This window comes from Rhineura floridana, chromosome 20, assembly GCF_030035675.1.
Source record: "Rhineura floridana isolate rRhiFlo1 chromosome 20, rRhiFlo1.hap2, whole genome shotgun sequence".
Lineage (NCBI taxonomy): Eukaryota > Metazoa > Chordata > Lepidosauria > Squamata > Rhineuridae > Rhineura > Rhineura floridana.
In genome coordinates, this window is record NC_084499.1 from 21,513,341 (window position 1) to 21,537,137 (window position 23,797).

Consider the following 23,797-nt stretch of genomic DNA (forward strand, 5'->3'; position numbering starts at 1 on the left):
CACGGTTATGCCAGGGATTGAACCTGGGTCCTTCTGCATGCCAAGCAGGTGGTCTGCCACTGAGCTGCAGCTCTTCAGCTCAGAAAATAAATTATGTTCAGCCACATTCCAAGTTCACCCTGCCTGGCCCAAAGTGGCAATACAGATAAAAATAAAAGCTTCACTTTGTCTTGCAGGTAAGAACTACCTGCTTGGACTCCTCTTGCTGGTCAGCAACACATAATATTGCTAAGGACTGTAATATGTTATTTTATTTACCTTGGACCGGTCCTTGACAGCTCGGACTAAAACCTGGAGCGGATTCCACTGCCCCACTGACATGGAGCCACCAGCCACAGCTGCGTTTATGGACAACTTCCTATGAAGCGTGTCAAAGCAATTTCACAATAAAATGTGATAAGTATACAAAACAACTGCATCTGCAAAAACAGTTGAAAACAATTACATATATAAAAACAAATTCAAATCCACTACAGATACTGACTAGCATACTATAATAATAATAATAATAATAATAATAATAATAAATTCTGCTTCTACATGGAACGTCCACCAGACAGGCGATTCAAGAGAAGGTGTTTTTGGTGCTGAAGATGGGGGTCAAACCCTAAAACACCTTCACTGACTGTGCCAGTTTTACCCAAGAGTTGGCTGGCAGAGGTGAGGAGCTATCATCATCACATAGAGTGAGGGATCACAAGGGAGATGCATACTAATTGCATCTGGACAAACCACTTCCTCAGTTGTTACACAATCTCAGAGCAGCCGGAAATAAACTGCTTAAGTTAGGGAAATTGCTTTCTCCTTCTCTCATGCTACAAACTAAGGGAAGCTCCCCCCCCCAGTTGTGCTTTTGTTCATTAGACGAGGTATAATCGATGTGCAGGATTCACTGCCCATAAGACGTGGATGCCCAAAGGCCTGGATGGCTTTTTAAAAGGGCTATATAAATCATCCACAGAGGCAAAGATAACTGTAATCAATGGCTATTAGCTAAGCCAGGCGTATCTCAGAGCAATACAGCTGGAGAAGAGAATGAATGGGTTGATATTAATGTCCATCAAAATGACTTGACAAAGAATGTACTGTTGGATCATAAATTCAGCCCTATTTACACATGTAGGGCACTCAACATGTGTTAAACTCAGAGCAGGGCCACTGGTTGCTTACAGACACGCACAACCCGGACATCCTTCATTGTTTAAAGAAGACCAACTAGGAGAACATATGGGATGGGACAAGGACCTTTGTTGAATTAATTCTTGCATTTAATAGGTTATGGGTCGGATCCCATTAAATTTTACTCTGAGTAGACCCACTGAAATAATTGAACTAAGTTAGACAGGTCCATTAATATCAATGAACACTATTCTGCAGGTGACCAAATGCTAGAGACTCAGCCCTTAATTTAAGACTGCTTTGACGTGAATTTAATTTTAATTTATCTTCTGTTGCACTCTGTTGTTTTTCCAGTGTATGTGTTTGTCATATGGACTTCCATCCTGATAGTTTTGGCTAAACGGGCTGTTTTCTCTTTTGCTGGGACACACACTCTTTGGGAAGGAAAAGCAGGAAATGACAAGCAGGAAGTGACATGAGAAGGAAATGCAGAAGCAGAGTGCAGAGACCTCCGAAAAGGAATCCCTCTGCATGGCGGTTGGGCTTGCTTGTCAGAGCTCTGCCCTCAGCCCAAGCATGTCAAAGGCAGAGATGGGAGTCGCCTTGCTCCTGACTCTTCTACACGCGTGTAATGCATGAGAAGAGCTTTGGAGTCCTTTGCTTTCAGGAAGGCACCAAAGTCTATATTCCACTAAGAGACATTGTCATTTCTTTTTCCAGGTTGTTGTTGCACATAACATTGCTATTACTATTATTAATTAATCGATTAATTCAATTTATATCCTGCCCTTCCTCCCAAAGGAGCCCACTTGTGTGCATGCAGGTTCCAAATTGGGGATGGAGTTGGGGGGGGGGTCTGTTATGGTCTTAATCCATCCCTTTATGTACCACTAGAATTTCTGGAGCTTAAATCTTGGGTGAAGTAGGAGGAACCCTTAGGGGTTTGGGGTGGTTTTTTACAGATTTATAAACGGCTTCAGAGTTATTAAACCCGTGTTCAATACGGCAGGGGCTTTATACTGCAAACAGGTTATTCAGATGTTGCAAACAGGTCGTGTGCAACAGGGTTCGTTTGTTTTTTAACTTAGAGCCCCTCCAAACAACCTTTATTACTGTGCATTCAAGATTATTTGTGCTCATGATGGTATCCCACTTTCCTTACCGTTTGTGCCTGCAAAAGTTTCAGGGCAGACATGCTGCTTCGTTTCCAGTCTGGAGGGGCCCATAGTGCATTTTCTGTTAAAAGGGTGACTATGGGCTGCTTTTTTATGCCAATGACGTCTTGTGGAGACTGTAAAAAATGTGCATGGATAAATAGCCCCCACCCCAGAATACCCCCCCCAATCTGGAAACCTGTCTATAACATGCCTTGATGGGAGGTCCCTCTCACTTTTACAACTCTGCAAGTTTTGTTGTAGAGAAAAATCTCCAGTCTGCTGACTTCCCAGGACAAAGAGTTAAATCAACCTTAAAATGCAGCAAATGCAGAAGTTAAAAGTTAAGAAAGGACTGAGAGTAGGAGGGGGCTGCTGATAGTGCCCCTCCCAGACTCCTACAAATTCTCTCTCTTAGGTTTCAAGGGTATCAAATGCCCACCACATGACTCAATTTGTTTTTGTCGCTTATCTCTCCTCACCATGGGTGGGGGTGACGGGTGGGGGGAGACGGCTATTCTTCTCAAGAATGCAGAGTTAGTATTTTTAACTATGATTATTTTGGGGAGTGAACACTTCCTGGTGTTCAGCAGGTCTTTTTAGACAGGGCTGTGTCAGGTTGCATTTAAACCCTACTAAGGCTTGTGTTGTTATGCTGACCATCCCCAGAAATTTGGTTATTTCATGATTCATTCTAGACTTTCTCTTCCCCCTCCCTGACCCCAATAATGCAGCTAGTTTGATAGGGATGGACATTTGTAATGAGCAATTTCACTTTATTGCCCCACACACACTGCCCCCAGTTTGGACCCTCCGATTCAGCCCCAGCAGTTCACACTGCTAGAAATCTCTGGTTTCCGTTCTCTGTCAGGAAACAGGAAGTGAATGCAAGAGGGAGATTGGGAGTTTGCTTGGAAGAACAATTAAAATCTCATCAGAGGGGAAATGGGAACTGCGTCAGGAGAGGAAAAAACCACTTTGTTGGGAAGAGACAAGGGAATGACCTTTGCAAGGCTGATGAAGGCTGCACAAATATAGCCGTAAAAGGCCTTTTCCTGGAGTAAAGTGCTTAGCGACCAGACCTGCCATGCTGGATGAGCCACAGGCATCGAAACCTAAAATCCAGCCATGGCAAAACAGCATATTTTAAAAACAAATTAATCTTTGTAAAAGTTGTTGCGGCAATAATGCCACCTCTCTGACAACAACAACTGGTTGGCTGTAGCTCAAGGGCTGAGCATCTGCTTGGCATGCAGAAGAGCCCTGGTTTAGTCCTTGGCGTCTGGTCCAAGTCCCCTGCCTTGAAAACCTGGAGAGCCACTGCTGCCCGCCAGTGTGGACAATACTGAGCTAGATGGACCAACGGATCTGACTCAGTATAAGACAGCTTTCTATGGTCATGTGCTGCAGCTCCATGGTAGAGTATTGGCTTTGCAGGCAGAAGTTCCCCTATCCAGTCCCTGGCAGCATCTCCAGGTAGGGCTTGGCATGTCCCCTGGGCATCTGCTGCCAGCCAGTGTAGACAACCCTGGGCTAGATGGACCCTTCATTAGGCAGCCTGCTGTGTTCATATGCGGAAAGGCCACAGCTGAGTGGCACAGCGCATGATTTCAGGTTCGGTCCCTGGTATCTCTGTTTAGGGCTGGGGAAAACCACGGAGAGGCACTGCCGGTCAGCGCAGGCATTAATAAGCTAGGTGGACCACAATGGTCTTCCTTGGTGGAAGGCAGTTTCCTGTTCTACAGCACAGGAATGGCCCCAATGGGGCGGGAGGGGAGGGGATGTTCCCCCCAAATATCTCCCCCCAGCCCCCTTCCCCCCCCAGCTATTGCTCATTTAATGACAAAAGCCTTTAATGGGGGAGCAAGGGTCTCAATCCATGCTATTAAGGGTCTCAGTAGTCCCTGTCACCTTCTCCCTCCCCCAAAGACACATATTTTCTGGAGTCATCCCCGATATATCTGACGGCATAGAGTTGTTCCAGCTGAAGGAGGTTCTGTGCAAGCTTCAGTCCAACTTAGGGTAGACCCACTGGGTTGCAGCCAAAGCTAGCCCTCCTCAGAGTAAACCCATTGAAATTGATGGGCATGTCTAACTCACCCATTAATTTCAGTGGGTCTACTTGGACTAAATCTTGGCTACAATAAATCATCTTCCCCTGACCGCTGAACTTACCCCCACCTAGAAATTAAAACTTATCTGCCTCCTTATTTATAGCTTTCGAAAGCTCGCTAGGTCATCTCTCGAGGACGCCCAGCTGCCAGAGAGGCAAATGTTAAGTAGGCACCACCCTGTTTTTCTTCTTCTCCAATGTCCTTTAAAGTTGATGATAAACTTCCTTTGAATTCAGTGGAACAAAACAGGAACGCTGGATCTTTTGTCAACAGGAATCCATGGTTGAATGAAGCCAACTAGGGGTGGCCAATCAAGTTCTGAACGGAATCTCACCTCCTGGCCAGGTAGCCTGGGGATCTTGTATTAGGTTGCCAGGAGGGATGGGCAAACTTGTCAGATTCCACTCATCAGGTTTCTTACTTTTCCACTCTTAAATTCAGTTCTCCACATTTCTGCCGCAATTTGTCATTTTTTTTAATCCTTCACCAAAATTCGTTAGCATTTTAGTATCTCCTAATAACCACATTTTTGTATGCTGTTTTGATTAATATACACATCTCTGCAAGCACTTTCCTCTAATATAATGCATGTCTATATGTTGTTTTCACTATATATGCATTTTAATGCAAATTCCGGCTAACATATGCATTTTTGTACATACTGTTTGGTTGGAAAATTTCATCGCAGAGTTCAGAGAAGTGCACATTTCAAAGGATGGCTGGGTTTCAGTTCACATGTAGGTTCAAGAAGTGTAAATAAAGTAGTTTCTCATTAAAAGGCAAACAAAACTGAATTTCTCCTCCACCGCAGTCGCTAGAGGCTATTCTGGGGATGTGTCTGCATCAAGGGTGGCCTGCCACAGCCCGTGGCCTGCCCAGATTTCCCCCCCACAATAAATTCAGCAGTGACAGGAATTTGTCTCAAATAGTTTGGGCCTCCAAGACAGCTGCGTTTGAGTGGTCACCTTTTTAGAGCATGACTGGAGCTACTTCTCAACTCTATAATTTTAAATGCCCCCCCACATTTCTCAGCTTGTAGCATCTGATCACATGTGCTCCAGCTGTTCCACTTTCCCAGGGACAGAGCCTATTTTCTGGTTCACATGTGAAGCCATGGTTTGTTGTCTTCCAAACCGTTGTTTGTTTTAACTATGGTTTGGCATGACACAAACAATCTTGCTTAACTATGGTTTGCTTGGCCACCACCATCATCACATAGACCCTCCCCAAAGGAGCAGCTAGGAAACAAAGCAAGCATTGGAGAAGCAAACCATGGCTCATTTGCTCATTTCATCGCAGAGTTCAGAGAAGTGCACATTTCAAAGGATGGCTGGGTTTCAGTTCACATGTAGGTTCAAGAAGTGTAAATAAAGTAGTTTCTCATTAAAAGGCAAACAAAACTGAATTTCTCCTCCACCATAGTCCATATGAACAAACCATAGTCCAAACAAACCCTTGCTTAGTGTCATGGGCAGACTCAGCCATTGCTTTGGGATCAACAAAAAACCTGAGAATCAGAGCATGTTGTTATGAAAGCTGCCAAGTTATAAAGACCCCTTCTCCGTACCCTCTGATTTAATACTTCTCTCAACGGAATGGGGGCAGATATTTTGCTTGCATCAATTACATTTCTGTGTCCTATGACTTTGGCGGGTAATTAGCGCGTCTCGGCTGGCAGAGAAGCCCCGGGACACTGTTAGATGTATTATTCCCAAACCATTTACATAAACTCCTTCTCTGAACAATTTTCCTTCCTTCCAAGCAAAATATTTGTTCGGAACTCAAAACTATTGCTGGGTAAGATCAGCAGCAAATGTCAACGAAGAGGGCGTTAAAACAGCAGTAATTATGGACAGTATTTCCCTGTTACAATCTGAGACTAAAGACCCTCGGGGGGGGGGTGAGTTGGCCCAAATTAGGTGAGGTTTTGGCTGCAACACTTGGGATGCTGCAGGCTTCCCCTTCCAAAGATGCTGATTGCTCCAGCTGGCTGAGAGACCTGACAGGTAATTTGGGATTTGTTTTGTACCAGAACGGAACAATTAACATTTCATCAAGGAGGCTTGGAATCTGGACAGGAGGAAGCTGTCTACACCACAGACTGAACCAGGTTTAACAACCCCGCTTTCTCTGGGGAGGGGAGGGGAGGGGAGGGGAGGGGAGGAACTTCAGGCCCAGAGAGGGGGAGGCAGATGCGGCCCTCCAGGCCTCTCTGGCTGGCCCTCCAAACTTTCCTTGGCCCACGCCCCCTCTCCCCAGGCCACACCCCCTTGAGGGCTTTTGCTAGATGGTGCCCTTGAATGGTGAGAACACTCTGGAAGGAGGATGGGATGCAGTCATGGACTGGTGGCTCCATGTCAGGAGCAGTGGAATCCAACCCGGGTTTTAGTCTGAGCTCCTTGGAAGATTGGACTGAAGCCTGGAGCGGATTTCATTGCCCTTACTGACGTCAGAACCTCCAGTCTCCACTGGAAGTAGAGATGTGTTTGGGGGTGTAAAACCCTCAGACTTCTGTGTGGCCTGAATGTTCTCCGTGCAAAGGTAAGATTCACATCCATTACTCTAACCGCTTTTGCCTCTGGTAGGCAGCCCCCAGAATGTTGCCTATGAGGGAATGTGGCCCTCAGGCTGGAAAAAATTCCCCATCCCTGACCTTGGGGGGTCAGTCCCCTGTCTCTCATCCTAACCTACCTCATAGGGTTGTTGTGAGGATAACATCAGGATGGGGGGGAGAACCATGTTTGAACGCCACCTTGATATAAATAAGAAGATAAACAAACACCAGCAGAGAATTCCAGAAGCTGCAGTTCTGTTGCAGAAGGGAAGAGAAGGATCTCTGACAAAGAATTATCAGTGACCTCATAAAACTGAAATCCCCAAAATTCTTCCGAGAAAGCCATGCCAGTTAAACACCACAGAAGGTTGGTGCTTTTTGCAGTAGATATTCTAGTATGTGCACATTTAATTGGGCGCTCTCCTGCAACGCTCGGCCCAATACATTCTGGTTACCTCTGTGGATGTTCACTGACGAGCGATTATTAACAGCAGCCCCGCAGACAGCTTCTTCATTGCAAGAAAGTCCATTGCTGAACCTGAACGCTGAAACGTACAATCAATCCCCCTTTCAACGGGAAGGGCTATCGCTCCATGACAGAGCACCTGCCTTGCATGTAGAAGGCCCCAAGTGCAATCCTCACTGCCATCTCCAGGTAGGGCTGTGGGAGGCTCCCTGCCTAAAACTCTGGAGAGCCACTGCTGCCAGTCAGCGTAGGCAATACTGAACTAGATGGACCAACAGTCTGACTCAGCAGAAAACAGATTCCTGCTTCCCTGTGTGATCCCAGTGAAGCATTCTGAAGCTCTCTCACAAATGACCCGTAATTCACAACGCCAGCACTGTTTGTTGGGTGAGGCGGGTGGAGGCGGGTCAGTGCCACTTCTGGAGGGAGTCCACCATCACCACCACTGCTAGCAAAGGTTTTCTCCTAATGCAAACAGCAGCATCAATGGAAGGGTCTTCCTTAGGATCCCAACGTGGGAGGAAAGGGTTAAATCCCCCCCCACCATCCCGATTATGGGTTTATTTATTTATTAAATTTATATCCTGCCGTTCCTCCCAGAAGGAGCCCAAAGCAGCAAACAAATGCATTAAAAAGCACGTTTAAAACATCTTTAGAAAGATATTAAACAACATCTTAAAAGCATATTTAAAAAACGACTTTAAAAGCATATTAAGAAGCAATTCCAGCACAGATGCAGACTGGGATAAAAGTCTCTACTTAAAAGGCTTGTTGAAAAAGGAAGGTCTTCAGTAGGTGCCGAAAAGACAACAGAGATGGGGCCTGTCTGATATTTAAGGGGAGGGAATTCCAAAGGGGAGTTGCCACCACACTAAAGGTGTTTAAAAGTGGATGCTTTCTGAATGTTTCTTTTTAAACCGTAGATTTTATGCATGTACCGATTGGAAACGAAGCAGGCGCAAATCGTATTAAAATTGGTATGATGTATAACCGCCCCAATACCACCATGAGCACAAATGACCATGAAGGCGCAATAAAAACTATGTTTTCTGGAGGGGCCTTTCTCTCTCTCAAAATGCTTTCCAACAAGATTGGAGGAAAGTGTGTGTGTGCACACATGCGCACATGCGTGATTAGAACAGCAGAATTTTGAAGCTTTTGCCCTCGGCAGCTTTGGACTGGTTGGCAGAGCACGAGCGAAAGCTTCATGCGTGACAAGAGGAGATGCCTTGCAGCCCGGACGGCCAAACAGGATCTCCCTCTCCCCCGCCTTCTGCTTCCCAGCCTTAATTAGCTCAGGGCTTTGTGTTCAGGGCCCTGCAATACTGTGAGCTCAGCATTTCCACACCAGAGTCCTCTTTTCAGAAGGGCCCCTCAAACATAAGGAAGCTTTTTTTCCCCTCCACCAAGTGAAACTCTTGGTCCATCTAGTGCAGGACTTTCTAGGCTGACTGACAGCTGCTCTCCAGAGTTTGAGGCAGGAATCATTCCCAGCTCGACCAGGAGATGTCACTGGGGATTGAACTTGGGACCTTCTGCATGCCAGGCAGGTGCTCTGCCACTGAGCGACGGCCCTTCTCCTATAAATAAAGCAGGATTCTAATACTTATAGTTCTTTTTAAAAGGGCTGAATTAAATAGGAACATAGAGGTGTCTTATAAGTCAGACCGTTGGCCTTCCAGCTCAGTACTGTCTACACTGACAGGCAGCAGTGCCTCTTCAGGATTTCAGGCAGGGGTCTCTCCCAGCCCTCCCTGGAGATGTCACTGGGGATTGAACCTGGGGCCTTCTGCATGCAAAGCAGGTGCTCTGCCACTGAGCTACGCCCTTCCCCTGTGCATCCTGTTAAAGAGAACCAGTGGCTAGTGTGTTGGATTTCTAAAGGTGAAGGACCTGGGTGTGTGTTTTTTAAACCCACATAGTCAGGAAGCTCACAGAGTTTCTCTGGGGCAGCCACTCTCAGTTTGACCTACCTCACAGGGTTATTGTCTATATCAAGCACACCACCCTGGAGGGAAGGGGGAGGATATCCAAATAACTAGGGAGGAAGTGGCTGCACATTTGAGCTTCATATCAGTCGGGGGGGGGAGCAGAGTTCCCTTCCTATGCTGATCATCGGCCTGCTTTTGCTGTCAGCCATTCTCAGGCACCCAGAAAACTGAACTGTGCTTCAAGGTTGCCCTAGTGGCAAATCATTAAATGTTTTCTGGAACGCCTCTCCTGATATGAACCTCCTCAAACCCTTAGATCTTCTTCTGAGGTCCTTTTCCAGGTCCCCCCTCTGAGGGAGGCTCTGGGGTGGTGACAAGGGGACAGGGCCTTTTCAGTTGTGGCTTGCCATCTAGGGAATGAGCTCCCCAAAGAGCTCCGCCTGGCACCTTCACTGACATCCTTTTGGCACCAGGGAAAGACTTTCCTTTCCCCCAGGCATTTGACAGACTGAGATGACGATGTTTTGTTATTCGTCTGCTGCCAAAGCTTCCTGTGTCTACTTCGGGATTGTGGCTGTTGCTGTTTATTTGTTTTTGCTGTTAATATTGTTGTAAGTTGCTTGAAGACCTTCAGGTATCAAGCGATTAATAAATCTCCTAAATCGTCATCATTGTCAAAGAGGAAGTTGCGAAAGGCAAGAAGCCCAATGAAGCTGCCACGTGTTCGAATCCTGCCTCCTCAGGGGTTGCTCTTTGCTTGCATAGTCCTCTTTGGAGTAAGCTGAGGACACCTTTAAGCCACATTTAGGTAGGATGGGCAAAAACATCAATTTTGGTTGCTCAGTTTCTCATTTTTCCAATCTTAAGTCCATCTCTCAATATTTCAACATCAGTATGTGGGTTTAAAAAAGCAAACATCTTTTTAAGTCCTTGTGAAAATCCGTCAGAATTCTAGTGCAAATTTCACTTCATTTATACAGCTTGGTATGCATTTTTGTAAGCTATCTTCATATTTATGCACAATTTACTGTGCATTTCTGTACACATTACTTGGCTGCAGAAATTGGAATTGGACTGCCGTCAAGTCAATGTTGACTTATGGCTACCCTCTGAATAGGGTGTTCATGGTGAGCGGTATTCAGAGGGGGTTTCCCATTGCCTCCCTCTGAGGCTAGTCCTCCCCAGCTTGCCACAGCTGCACAAGCCAGCCCCTTCCTTGTCCGCGACTCCCAGCTGGGGGGCAACTGGGCTCCTTGGGACTCTGCAGCTTGCCCACGGCTGCACAGGTGGCAGGGCACGTAACCCCTGAGCCACTCCCTGTGGGGTGATCTATAGCTGGCCCTTGACGCCCAGGAGACACGAGCGGGGATTTGAACTCACAGACTCTGGACTCCGAGCCAGGCTCTCCTCCCCACTGTGCTATACCAGCACCTTGGCTGCGGGACTACACTGCAAAAATCAGAGAACTGTAAATTTCAAAGGGTGGCTGTGTTTTGGTTCATGTATATGTATTTTTCAGAAGGTGTGAACTAGGTACGTTCCATGTGATCTGAACTGAATTTCTTTTCCACCCTTACCTTTTGGTTGTTTTCCAAAGGCAGGGAGCGACGGGCTCTGCCGTCTTTCAGAAACTCTTGCCACAAATGATGGGCTGTAAAAACAGCCGCAAACTTGCCACACAAATGGTGAGATTTGTAACTTGAAGCCAGGAAAACAACATTTGTGGCCTGGCCGTTTTCAGGTGGGGCAGGTGACGAATCCAAAACAAATTAAAACCATTAAATGGATGGCTCTAAAGAGGACCAGGCAAATTCATGCAGGCTAGGACTGTCAATAGCTAGTAGCCATGATGGCTCAGTTCTTGCTCCATCGTCGGAGGTGATGCGCCTCTGAATACCAGTTGCTGTGAATCTCAAGGGGGGAGAGTTGCTCTTGTGCTCGGGTCCTCCTCAGAGGCTTCTTCCCATCAGGGGCATCTGGCTGGCCGCTGTGAGCATAGGAGGCTCATCTAGATGGCCCCCCTTTGGCCTTATCTTGCAGGGCTCTTTTAAAAAGGCTCACCAAAGAGCTAGTAACGTTGAAGGATCCACACTCTCCCACCCGCATTGCCTAATCTGCTGCCACAACCCACGTTATGTGGACACTTCCGTGGCTTTCTAGAAAGTTAACCCTTTGCACCATGGAGTAAAGGAGCTGGCGGAGGAGGAGCCCACGCCTGCGGTCCAGTCTGTCTGTGACCCACCTGCTGTGGGCCTGTGTGTTGCTTCAGCTGTTGTTACTGGAGGCTAACTTCATTTTGAGGGGAAGGGGGGCAGTTCTCAAACTGCAAACCTCATTGCAAACGTTAAGCCGAGGCAGGAAGAGAACTGGGGGGAGTGCAGAGGGTTTCCTGCCTCTCTGGAGCGAAACAGTCAAAAGATCCCGTCCATCAACAGCCTCCGCAAGTGCAGCCTCAAGATAACAGTCCTGAGCAATCCTCCGCCGTTTCCGCCTTTTGTTCCTGGCTTTTTTCAGGCCTTCCTGCTCAGGAGGGTCCAGCACGGAAAGAATTTAGTTTCCTCTCAGACTGGCCTCCAGTGCTTGCCGATTCTTGTCAATACCATTCATTACACACCATCACGGAGTCCCTTTGCGGGAAGCCCTGGATGCATTCTTATTCCACCACCCAAAAATGCCCTATTCTTTGAAGAAATGGAGGGCAAGTGCAACGCGGGCCTTTACGTCAGGGCAGCCATCGGCTGGAAGGAAGAGATGGGCTCCAGCCAGGTTAGCTCAGTTCAGGCCACAGGTGGTGAACGGAGCTTTTAAGAGAAGTCAGAATTTGGTGGTTTCCCATTTGAAGTATTTTTGTTACACCAAGAAGCGTCACTTGGAAAGGTCAGCATGTCTCTTGGGAAGCCGACACACTTGCTGTTTGCCTGCTGGTTTTCTAAATCAGACAGAGGACATTCCCGGCCTTATTTGGAGATGCCATTGGGGACTGAACCTGGGACCTTCTGCCTGCAAGGCAGGTGCTCTACCACTTGAACTGCAGCCCTTTCCCTTCCCAGGGCTGACGGGAGGACAACTCCCATCAGGCCAGCGCAGCTGTTTGGGGCTGGGTGCTTTCCCCTCCATCGCTGCACCATCAAGTGACAACTTACATGTTTGGATAGAGAAGCACATGTCTCCTCAGATTACCTCTCTCATGATGCTTTCTCATCAGCTAAGGCAGTCCGCACATTCAGCTGCCAGTCATCAGGTGCAGTGCCTGACGGCTAAGAAGGTTCTGGACTAAGCTTCAGCTACTGCGTCACTTTGCCTGTTTGCAGGGAAGAAAATCCCTTCCAGTGAGTAAGAAGCAAGGGGGTCTTTGGTGAGGCCACCCACTCGACCAGGAAGATAAACATGAAATGAAAAGCAAAGGCTGCCTTGTTGGATCATAAGGAGAGAGGTGGGAAAACACCTCTCCAAAACCCACAGCTTTAATTAGGACCAACCAAAATGTCACAAAACTGTGGCAAGCCAAAATTACATTGTGTAATAATAACAGGTCTGTGGCAGACCAAGTTTGGTACGGCGAGCCAAATTTGTGCCAGAATGAGGACACTCTGGAGAACCCAGACGTCTGGCACAGAGTTCTAGAAAGCTCAAACACTGGCTGAGGTTTTGTCACATTTTGGCTGGTCCTGATAGATCCCTTGCTCACCCATGGATTTTGAAAATAAATAAATAAAATAATTGTGTTGGGCTCCAAAATTGGCCCCTTGTGTTCCTCAAGCAAACACCGCCCTCCCCCATCTCCCCAAAGGACGCTCGGCAACTTTGCTAGATCTTCCAGCCACCGCTTAACCTCTGTCTACTGTCGGGTAAATGTGAACATCAGCTGTGGCTGAGACAGTGCCAAGAAAACAAATGTTGTGAAGAAGAACCTGGAGTCTTGAGAGGGAATCCAGGCATCTCCACCAACCTGCAGTTACCACACAAACAGCTCAAATTATTTTTGTGGCTTCAACTTTCCTGTTTTTTTTTTTAAAGCAACAGATTACCTCCCTGCACATTCATGCCCACTCTGGACGCTTCCAACACATTAAGGACAGGATGTCAGGCCCCCTGAGAGCTGCAGCCATTTGAAAACGACAGAAAGGAAGAGGGCCAGAGAGTTATCCAATCTTTTGGAGCAGACGTTTCCGCCTGGCGTTTCCTAGCAGTGCTGTTCACTCAGCTCCTTTCATAAATCACTGATACCTCGTGGCCCGTGGCTCGCCCCGGAGAGGAAACAGGAGCCAGGGGAGTGGACTGGGTGAGGGGCCTGCTTTGTTCAGGGGATGGAAATAACTCTTCCCCACTACCACCACCCATTCAAGAATCAAGCACCCTCCCCAGAAAGAGGTACACAGATGTGTTCAAGGAAACAATAGCCCTGCCAGGCCCAGACAGGCTGCCGAGTGACTGGACACCTGCACCAGAGAAGACCCCCCCCCAGCCACAATACATGCTTTCCTGTGCGAGTCCTGTCGGTTCAGCCAACATCTCCACTTGTAAGAATCTGCTGTCAGCAAAAGGCTTCTCAAAGTCAGGCGTCTCCCAGCAGCACGAAGCAGCCAGGAGCTGGGAGATGTAGTCCACATCCGCAACACAATGCCAGGCAACAGGGTTTCTCTCTCACATACCTGCACAAACCCACCGGTCACCAGAGCAGGAATGGACATATTTCCACCCTCCTGGCTGCCGTTGCCACCTGGAAGAGTCCTTGGAGGATTCTGTGTGGCACAGCAGAAGGAAAGGCCTGTAGCTCCGTGGCAGAGCGGCTGCTTAGCCTACAGCGGGCCACAGGGTTCAGTCCCTGGCTGCACCTCCAGGCAGGGTGGGCATTGTCCCTGGCCTGCAACCCTGGAGAGCTGCTGGCCCTCAGTGTAGATGGGCCAATGGTTTCGCCTGGTATAAGGCAGCTTCCAGTTTAAAACTGGCTCTTGATTCAGAACCGTGAACCCTGGAATCTTAACTTTATTTCCAGGAGAGAGACCATAGCTGAATGACAGAGCTTTGCATAGAGAAGGCCTCAGGTTCACTTCCTGGCATCTCAGTTAGGGCTGGGCATGTCCACTGCCTGATACCCTGGAGAGCAGCTGCCAGTCAGTGTAGACACAACTGAGCTAGATGGACCAAAGGATAAGACAGATTCCTATATTTCTCTATCTTGCTGGATTCTAATTTTGGTATCCAGTGAATTCTGCCCGTGGGGTCTGCAGGGGCCACAGCTAGGAACTGGGAGAGCCACTTGGGGTGGTCCACACAGATGCTTTTTGAAGGGCCGCAGCAAGTAGTAGAATTTTGTTTCGGTCACAGACCAGTGCATAGACATCGTAAATAAATCACAGCAAAGGCTGATTCCCCATCTGCAGGGGTAGTGTTGGGACACCTAACCCACTGTAACCAACATACCTGTTGTTCAGGAACATAGTCTCAGTCAGGCCATGGTTGAACATTGAACAATGACCTGCAATGGTGTTCAGCATTTGAACAATGAGATGCAATGGTGTTTAGTATTTGACCGCTGAAGCAGGTGTTTTACATTTAACACATTCCAAACTCAAGACCACCAGGAGAGTCCAATACATGTAAAGCACCAGAGTTTTCAATTTTAATGGGGAAAACATTACCCACATCCAGTACAGGAACCCATTCAAAAACTGAGCAGCAACAGTGGAATTATAGCTAAATTTAAGAATATTTGTGAACATTCCTTTCAGCTCTGCTCTGCACAGATTTGTTGAGTCCCCTTGGCTGCAATTTAGACCCATGTCTGTGGTTCAGGCTTTATCTCCACAGATCATGATCAGGCCCACTAGGCAAGTGGGGCCTCTCCCTGACTAGATGTTTTCTCTGAGGGACATCACAAATGGCCACTATTTCTGTGGCCCTTCCACAGTTCTGTGTCAGAACTCCTCTGGAGGCCCACAGACGTACCTCATCCTGGCTTTACAAAGCACAGGAGTTCTGGGGCAGACAAATAGGTGTGGGAAGGATTCCTTAAAGGCGAAGGAAGTTTCAAACCATCGCTTTACACCACATGACAAGCAAATGGAATGTCCCTACCCTTTCCCAGTTCAAAGTGTTAATCTTAAATCCTCAATAACAGCCTTGAAAGGCATGCTCAATCGACGATGGGTGAGAGGGTGAATCTGCCCGTTTTAATTTCTCTGTTTCCATTTCTCAAATCTCCCCCTTCTCCCTTCTCCCTATTTCCATGTCAGTGTGTGTGTGTGTGTTTAAAGGCCGCATGGAAATTAATCAACAGTTTAGTGCAAATTTCTCAAAATACGCACAATTTTGTATGCAATTTTCTGCCTTACATATTTGTGCAAAGCAGTTTCCCCTAATATAATATAATGCATTTTATGTTATTTTCACTAATATATTCATTTTATGCATCTTACTCTTGTATATGCATTAATTGTTACGTTTTAATTTACTGATAGTTCAGTTTATGATGACTTTAAGTGTTATGTTCATATAATCAAACTGAGTTATTTGTTTTGAAATGATTTAGTATTTCATTTCTGATGTAGTGATTTGCATTTTGTTCGTGTGAGCCATTTTTTAGCATATTTATATGGAATAGTGGCATACAAATGTTAATCATCATCATAATTTTTGACACATTACATGGCTTATGGTGCTTTATTTAGCTGGAGAAATGTGTTGCAAAATTTGGATAAGTGCAAATTTTGAAGGACAACTGTATTTCTTTCACAGCTTGTTTTGAAAAGCGCAAATTAGATATGTTTGCCTTTAAATATGAACTGAATTTAATTTCTCACACCTCCCTAATTGCAGGTGGCAGTGAGGGTTAAGGTTGAATGGGGGAATGACAGAGAGGATTGCCTGAAGCCAGTGACTGAGGTCATGGCAAAGTGAAGGGGTGAACCGCAAAAGTCTCAGCTTATATTTTATTGCATGGGCTGGTTCACATGGGAGCCTAACTTCATAGCAAATACGCACCTTTTGCCATCGCTATAGCTTTGGAAGGTTTACACTCCCCAGCTTCCAATACATTTTTTTTTTACTTTCAATTCACATGGCATCCCTCCAACAGTTTTGTAAATGACTGTGACAAATAATAAACCCAAACCAGAACAGAAATAAAAACAAGAATGTATTTGTATCACACGGCAACAAATTAGCGCTTTGAGAATTCGGGGAAATATTTGATACTGAGAGTTGCCAACGTTCTACAAGGTCTGACCCTCTTTCCGGAGTCTTGTACTGACAGCACATGCACAATTACTGTAAGTGCATACACAATTAAGCATTATGCACAGTTAAGCATCTAAGTGCATGTACAATTGAGCCTTATGGCCCACTGTCGTACATGGCCTGCTAATTTCACACACTGAAGCTAGCAAGGTTTATTCTGAGACACAGTCATACTGTTCTAGGATAGCCAAAGTGGTAGCCTGCAGATGTTTTGGGCTCCTGTCACCCTGAGCCAGTCTGGGAATGTTGGGAATTGTGGCCCGTGACATCTGGGGTCACCCCCCCCACAGTCCTGTAGTCTTCACCCTGGTCTTTGGAGGAAATGTATCCATTCACAGCAGCAGTATTGATTATTCTTTGTCCACTGTCCTACGTTGTATTGTAATTTCATTGTGGTTTTATTTTCATCCAGGAACAACTTTTTTCTCTATTGCTGAGTTTTAGCCTCTACCTGTCTGCCTCTCTCTCTCTCTCTCTCTCTCTCTCTCTCTCTCTCTCTCTCTCTCTCTCACACACACACACACACACACACACACACACACACACACACACACACACACACACACACACTAGTCATTCTTTCGTTTCTGAACATGTGTTTGTCAGAGGATACAATTCATACCGCTCAATTTTACTGCCCCCTAGCTAGGGAAGGGGGTGAAATTCATTCCATTCTCCCTTTAATGCAACCTAAAACAATGTGCAATCAAAACACCTCCTTTTGAGATTTGCATTTCTCCAAATTTTGCAAGGCCAACACACATGCACATGCACATGCATACCAAGATGCATATATGAGGGGACACTGCGTACAAAAATGTGACCAATGGCATCTGCTACAGCTGGAGAGACCCTCGCTTGAAATCGTGGAGAGCTGCTGCCAGCCAGTGTAGAGAATGGTGGCCTGACTCAGTGTAAGGCAGCTTCCTATGTGCACTGGCATCTCTCCAGGGCTTCAGGCAGGGGTCTCTCCTAGCCTCATCTGGAGATGCCACTGTAGACCAGATCTGGGGCCTTCAGTGTGCAAACAGCAGATGGCCTGCCCCCAAGGCACAGCCAGGGCCCTTCCCTGGGCTCCAAGCACAAGGGGCTGTTGAATGAGGAGGGGGAGGAGGACCACTGCAATGCTTTCCATGAGGATGGCATATCAGGCAACCAGGTGGGGGTGCAATGGCCAGTAAGTGATCCCAAGGGGGGCCACTGGGGAAGGCTGGTTGGGTCCCAAAGCTGGGCTGCTTTTATGCTCAGTCTGGGACTTGGCTGCTTAGACTACTCCTCCCTGCACGGATGTTTGGGCCCTCTCAAAAGAGCTCTGCCCATGTGGGTTGCGCTCCTGGGAGCTCATCTTTTGGGAGCGCTCTGGTTAGGGTGTGGCGTAGTGGTTAGAGTGTTGGACTAGGACCTGGGAGACCAGGGTTCGGATCCCCACACAGTCAAGAAGCTCACTGGGTGACCTTGGGCCAGTCACTGCCTCTCAGCCTCAGAGGGAGGCAATGGTAAGCCCCCTCTGAATACTGCTTACCATGAAAACTCTATTCGTAGGGTCGCCATAAGTCAGAATTGACTTGAAGGCAGTCCATTTCCATTTTTCTTCTGGTATATTGCGCATGTGTGGTGCATGTCTAGGGGGGGTGTATGGGGTCACCATGGCCAAGCCAGCTGTTCGTGGTGCAGGCACAAAGTCTTCTTTCATCCAGAGGGCACCAGGTTGAGGTTGGCCAGTCTGTGGCACAAATGGAAGGGTTTTCTGCAAACAGAGGTTTGGCCACTAGATGGCAGCATTGGCCTAAAAAACCACCTTCCCACTTTAGGCTCAAACTGGCAGAGCCGGAGGACCCACCTGTGGGAACCTCCTTTCTTTCGACTGCACATCATTTCATGCATCTTCCAGAGTGAGAATGCCAGATCTTTCTCCTCCGAATTTTGGCACATGCAATTCTCACGTGGGGAAGAGAAAAGCTACAGCTGTTGAAGGCCCCTTGTCTGCATAACTGTGGGTTGCATTCAAAGCTAGTCTTCCTCAGAGTAGACCCACTGAAAGTAATGGACAGAACTAACTTGGATCTGTGCATCTCAGCAGGTCTACTCTGAGTAAAACTAAGTTGGCGAGAACCTGAGGAAAGGAGCCGGCATTCCATAGTGGCTCCATCGTAGGTGGCCAGCTCTGGAAACACCCTGCTGCGGAGTTGCTCCCATCTAGGAACACCAAGTCGCCTAATTTACAGAGGATGGGCCTCTGTTTGAAGGGCTTCCCAGCCCAAATCTGGGCAGATGAGCAGGGAGGTGCCCAGGGACAGTGTGAATGTGGACCATTGTGCTCATGATGGTACCGGGGCAGTTATGCACAATCCTGGTTTCAATGTGCCTGCAAAACTCTCAGGCCAGGCCTGCTGCTTGCTTCCCAGTTGGTGCACATCCCATAACTTCCTGCTGAAATCCTGTCACTTTTTATACCACAAGCGATGCAGTTTAATTTTCGTTCCCGCTCTTGTTGGCGTTGCACACACCAGAGTGCCCCCTCCAGACAGCGCTCAGGCGGTAATATTAGGGAAGCTTTGCAGAACAAGGAATAAAGCGGAAGGACGTGTGGACGGTCCAGTAGAAACCCACCATTAATGCAGTATTATTGCCTCAGTGACATGTTGCTGAATACACCCCCCACCCCCCAAAAAATATGAGGGGGCCCAAGGAACACAGAGCATAGGAACACAGGAAATGTATTTACCCTGAGTCAGACCATTGTTCGACATAGCTCATTGTTGTTTACACTGGCTGGCAGCAGCTCTCAAGAGTTTCCAGTTGGGGACTGAGCAACAGCAAATAACTATCAAATTCTCTGGACTGCTTTCAGTTTGCACATGAAGATGAAGAAGTGAACACTGGCCATTTCTGTCCCTGTTTCCATTTCCACAGGACTTCTCCCACGTCCCTGGTGGTAACACTTCATGCAAAATTGTCTGACGTTCCCACAAACAAACTGCAACAAATGCTTAATAAACCGGCTGATCCTGCCCATGTAACAACTCATGGGATTGGCACGGGATTGCCTTAAAAGTCATGCACAGTCCCCTCGCTATGAAGCTGCCAGAAGGTCTAACAAGTGGATCTCTTCCTCCTCAGCTGGCCCTCCCCAACCTGCTGGAGTCAACAGAGCAGAGCATAATTGAGAGTTGGTTATCAAGGGACCTGGTAGATTAATGTGGGAAAGGCATTGATGGGGATGGGGGAGGCAGATGCCCTCTCCCGGAGCCTCCAATCAATGGAGACCTTGGAGGGATGAATGAGAGCTTCAAAAGAAAAGCTTCAGAGAACAATTGAATGCTTCTAGATCCCAGATGGCTGTCGTTGCCTGAAGCGATTGCAGAAATGCAGCATGGTGTGCACGGTGCATTCAAACACTGTTTCCTTCTCCTTGTGGCTTCCATGTGAACCTCTGGCTCCCTGTGAGGACCATGTGATTGGGTGAGGGGTGAAGAAATCAGGATCCTAGGAAGAGGTATTAGAGAAAGGCCTGTGAGAGGCCGCTCTGTGCGCCCCCTTTGCCTTATTTTGAGAGCGACCCACTGTCCAGCGGGATCAGAGCTGTGGGACGTTTCAGCATAAGGTCTTGCAATACCCCCATTCATTGAGATTTGAACAAGGGTGAGAGAGAAATTTGATCCAGCATTTATAGGCAAATTACCTAATTTGAGCTTTTCTGAAACAATATGCAAACAATCTTTGGAAATGTGCATGTCCCCCAGTGTTACAGTTTTGCAGCCAAGTAGTGAGTACAACAATGCAGATAGTACGGTAAAAGTGTACCTATTGGGGAAAATAACAGGCAAGATTTTATTATATTAGGGGAAACTGCTTTGCAATTTTGCACTGAAATGCTGCTGAATTTTCACAAGGACTATTTTTTAAAAAAAAAACCAAAAACCTGCAAATTAATGTGGAAATGTGAAGAACTGAATTTAACACTGAAAAAAACAATAATGTCACAGAGACTGAAATGGACAGATTCACCCCTCCCTAGATTTGACAATGCCATGTGCAGTAGCCCGGGTCTAGCACTGGTTGAGCCTGGTGCGTTGACTGTGGCTCCATCCAGTTAGATCCAAACAGTGTGTTGTGTGTGGTGCTGCCACTGAACACAGCACAGCAGCCTTCGCCAACCCTCATATATACTAATTCAGGGGCCTGCGCCAAATTTGCCAATATCATGAAACTCCCACGAGACTCCCCACTGTCAGCTAACACAATATTTGGGGTCCCATTCACCTGCTGTTTGCAGATCATTCTCCCACAAGTACTAGGCAAACAAACGGGGATATAATTAGAGATGATAAGCCAGCCAAGAGCATGCTGGTTGCAACCCGTTATTACGAGTCGTGTTTACTACTAGCAGAATTGTTTTATAGACGGGACTTTTAAATCACTCTCTTTTTTTTTTTTATTTGCTGCCAGAAAGATTGGCGCTGAGACCCGTTGCATCTGGTCTCTCTTGCTGCTGTTCTCATAGGAAACCCCCCATAAAAAACAAAGGGAATGGAAGGCAAGTGTAAACAGTTTCTCGAGCCCATCAAACCGGCCAGCTGTCAGATTAGCACACTTGGTTAAGTTTTCTGCGTTAATTGCCTGCTTTGATGTACAGAGCTGGCTAGGACAAAGTTGCATTTTGCCAGGGATCCAGAAACACGAACACAATGTTAATTGGTCTTCTTTTATCATCAGGCCTGTTTTCCAGAGACTGATAACATGCACAGAATCCAGGACTTCCCAGAAGCCCATCTTGATTGTGCTTTTAGACCTTTCCCCAGGGTGAATCAGGACAGGCGACAGAGATGACTCTTTAGCCAGACTCCAACAGAACGCCAGGCCAAAAGCCTCTTCAGATGAGACCAGCCCAACTTCTCTGTCCTAGTACTGGTGCTGTGCCGAAATCAGTCTTCCACTTTCGCTACAGTTTTCTTCCCCTGCAAAAGAGGCTTCCATTTTTCTTAAGGAGACCACATCTGCATCACCAAATTAGAGGACATGATGGCTAGGCACAACCTCCACTGTTGAGGGCAGCCTGCCTCTGAATGCCAGTTGCTGAGAATCACAGTTGAGGAGAGCGCTGTTGTGCTGAAGTCCTGCTTGTGGGCTTCCCAGTGGGGCATCTGGTTGGCCACTGCGAGAACAGGGGGCTGGACTGGATGGGACCCTTTTCGCCTGATCCAACAGGGCTGTTCTTATGTTCATGAGAGAACTCACTCAGAATAGAATTTTCAAACTCCCTTGTGCAGCTGATTCCAGCAGGGCTCGCTGTCGGTGCCAATCAGCTGATCAGCACTAACACCAAGCCCTGCTGGAATCGGCTGCACAAAGGAGTTTGAAAATTCTATTCTGAGTAAGTTTCCGATTGTTGCTTTGGAGCTGCGTCCTTACCTGCCACATAATATGTTTAGATACTGCCATATTATACAATATAACATGGCAGTGTACAACAATAGATGCAATTAAAATATAGAACACCATAAAGGTAGTAAAAAATGATAATTAAAATGACTGTCTGATTGATACATTTAAACAGTTACATAGCCCTGTCTACATAAAAAGGTATTCCAGAGACACCTGAACTGCAAAAACAAGGAAGGTGCTTGCTGTATCTCTGTTGGAAAAGGGTTCTTCAGCATGTGACCGGGAACACTAAATGCCCAATGTCAGATGTATAGGAGGTGGGCATGATTTGGGGATAATGGCCTCATGGACCAAATTTGGGCTTTTGTCGGGGCACACGGGCTGGAGATAATGCATCCCTGTGTTTGATGCATGCTTAATGGCTTTTATCTAACTCTTACAGAGTCACCACTAGCCCCAACTGCCAAGGCCCCAACTGCTAAGGGCTTCCTGGAAACTCCAACCTCTCTTGTTTTTCAGCAGCCACAAAATCTGCCCAGAGTTGACTTAGCCTCTCAGCCTAGCCAGAAATAACATCCACTCGGTGAAAATGCCAAGGGCTAGGATGTGGAACAAGAGCCTGGGAGGTGGCAAGGGGTCGGGGGACCAGTCTTGTTGTGGCTCCTCTGGGCAGGAGAGAACAATCCTTGGCACCCAACTCCACGTGCGAGATGTTGCTGACCCCTGGGAAAGGGGACACGCTCCTGCTGCAGGCCTGCTGTTGACACTGCTTATCACGCTCTCCCAGTGAGCGGGCGGTCTTCTGTGGAAGACAATGAAGGTCAGCGGGGCTGAGGGATGTTTGACTTCTTGCCATCCAAACAATCCTCTTCAACTGGCTTCCTGCCTCCTAAATTCCTGGCATGGTGGGACAGCAAAACCTGTGAGAAATGTCTTACCTCGAAGGAGACTGAAGCAGCGCCCATTCCCAGTGATGCTGCTACTGCTTCTGTTGCGGCCTCAAGCAGAGGTGGCACACCAAATGTGGCCCGAGGGCCGCATTCATCCTCAGGCAGCCACATGCCAGTGATGGGTGTGGCCACCTCACACACACACTCTCTCATGCACACATAAACGCAGGACACACACAGGCACATAGCCCCCCTCTTAGCCAATCCATGCAAATCAACTGAGAAGGTGGCTTATCGCCCCGGGTTGTGTCTACTTTATTTGATCTCATCTTGTGCTGCCGCCACTGCCAAAACGAGCAGGGTCTTGGAGGGCTGAAATGGCCCCTGTGTCCAGCAGTGATCTGGACACAGTCGGAGGCTGCAGGGGCACCCGAGGGGAGCCAGGTCAGCGCTCAGAGCTGACTGCCTGAAGGCAGGGGGACCCTTGCGCCTGAGGCTGTTGGGCAGGAGCCCCCCAGAGGAACCTCCCAGACCACCAGGCCTGCAGGGCCAGAGCCTGAACCCTCCCAGGCACCTTCCCCGGATGCTGAAAAACCAGGTGCCTCACGTGGCACATCACCAGTCTGGCAGCAGCACAGGGAGAGCGCGAGGAGGGAGGCCATAGAACGGAGGAGGCGTGCCCGTCTTCAGGCCAGAGGCTGGGGCTTTTCAGGCTCTGAGGTCTCTCAAAGGTGGCGGGGGAGCCCGGAGAGAAAGGCTTAAAGGCCTCCATCTGATCCCAACCTTTGCGGGAGCCAGTTGCTCACTTGGAGCTGCCCCTGCCCAGCAGGTTTTGGCCGGCCTTGCCTCCTTCTCGGTGGGATCCAGCTTGAAGCCACAACATGGCAAGGGCCAGAAAACATTGCTCGTGGGACGGGGTTGTCAGACCCCCAAACTGGGGCTAAG